Source organism: Calonectris borealis, chromosome 3, assembly GCF_964195595.1.
Source record: "Calonectris borealis chromosome 3, bCalBor7.hap1.2, whole genome shotgun sequence".
NCBI classification, from domain to species: domain Eukaryota; kingdom Metazoa; phylum Chordata; class Aves; order Procellariiformes; family Procellariidae; genus Calonectris; species Calonectris borealis.
This window is the reverse complement of record NC_134314.1, coordinates 117,033,878-117,035,903: the sequence shown is the minus strand read 5'-3', so window position 1 is coordinate 117,035,903 and position 2,026 is coordinate 117,033,878.

The following is a 2,026-nucleotide window of genomic DNA, read 5'->3' as shown; positions in this document are numbered from 1 at the left end:
ACAACACGGGATAGAGGGGACAAAGACATGACGACAACAAGGCAAGAAAGATGTATGCATTTAGATAGGGAGCTCAGCAGGAAAGACTGGAAAGAGCGATGCAGGTCACTGCTTGAAGAAGCAGAGGTAGTCAAAGAGCCCAGAAATTAGAAGACTGATTGGGAATTTTCTCTCTATAAAATTTGATATTGTGCAAATTTCTATCTTGATAAGTCTTTGACAGGAAATTCAGTATTTATTCATACGGATCCCCCTCTCAGAAGAGAGCAGGGTAAGATGGAGAGAAGGGCCTGACCTAAGATCAGAACTCAACCAACACCAACAGGAGAGATCCCAAAAGCAGAGATCCCACCTCTTTGTTGTCCTTCGGGGCTGAATGAATTCCCTTTGTGCCACCACAAAACTGACATCCCAACACACCTAAGTGTCACTGAGTGACACTTGTCAGGCCTCTGTGATCATAACACATACCAGACATGCTACTGCTGACCTGAACAGACAGTTTGGGCTATAAACTTGCATGGGCAAGTTTTGAGGCCTCCCTCCACAGCTCTTCAGCCAGCAAAGATGCTGCATGCTGCCAAGTGCCCCAGCTCCTGCAGTGGGGCAGGGTGCTGAGGTATAAGCACGTAACTCATGGTCTGAAGTCCTTACGCTGGAGGGCAATTTAAAAAAAAAAAAAAAGAAAACTGCAATAACACATGAATATGGAAAACAGAGCAAAATCTGAGATCACACAGGTTTGTTCTGTACTTACACAAATGTTAACAGACCCTGAAGTGAAGGCTGACACATGAAGACCAGCTTAGGTCCAACTCACCTTGTTCAGCCAGATGTTAGACAGGGTACAAATGTTTTCACTGACAAATGAAAACAGACTGTAAATCTTTCGAAAAGGCTGGCATGCAAACTCCACGAGGTGCTGTTCAGCCATCCCTCAGCAGAGTCTAGCCAGAGTTGTTTAAACACTACTTTGAGCAGGCTGGACCAATACAAATATTATAAACTGTGATTAGCAACTGAAGACCTGGTCTGAGCACAACGAAAGAAAAGAAAAACTGACCTGCTCAGTATTTCATCCCCCCTGACATTTAGAAAATTTGCTTACATCTGTCAGCATACAGTTTGTAATATGATGTGGAGCTACAGGGAAACAAGACATCAAAATGTTCCTGTGAGGTTAAGATCAAGACTGGCTCTTTCCCACCCTGTCTTTATTCAACTTTCCTTCTTGGGAAAACCACTAGCAGATGTCTCTCTTTGCATAGCATGGGGCTTGTGGGCCATGACTTGGCTTCCAAAACTGCGCTTGTTTTACTAAGTTCTCACTCCCACTCCTGTTCTCATCTTCATCCAGCAAGGAACAGGGCAACAGCTTTAAAAAAGTTTGAGAAGAGGCTGAAGAGAATTTGAAGAGTGATGTTTTGTGCTCATGCTGATTGACATTCCTCCTTTCAGACCACCTCCATGCGTTCTTGTCTGTAAAAGGGATCCATTAAGCAGCTCTCCCAGTCCTATTTGCTTGCTAAGTTGGTTTCATGATTATTATGTGAGGAGGAAATAGTTCAGTGTAGACATGAACTCATTTGGATTGGTGCCCTCAGGCAAACCCAACTACAGTGGAAATCTTATGCATAAGAGGTGTAATAAGCCCGAAGGGAAAGGAGGCCAGGGAGTAAACTGCTTACTGTAAGCTAGATCAGCACAACAGCAGCACCAGATAAGAGCTAGATTGCTCATTACCACATCACAAAGGCCAAAATTAAGAATTACCTGCATGTGGATCCTTGTTGAATAGCATACCTAACACAGAAGTTTTCCTAAATTCTAGTCTGCATCTTTCTTGTATTCTCCAGCCAAAACTCTTTTCAAGTTTGGCTTTCAGGGCTTCCAACACCAAAAACCAGAAAGGATTGTCAGGAATTCTGTTATCACCAGTCCTGTCAAGTGCTACATTTCACTCAAGCCTACATAACATAACAAAATAAAACTGGGTAGGGAGAGAAGGAATCCAAGTGTAAGTGCA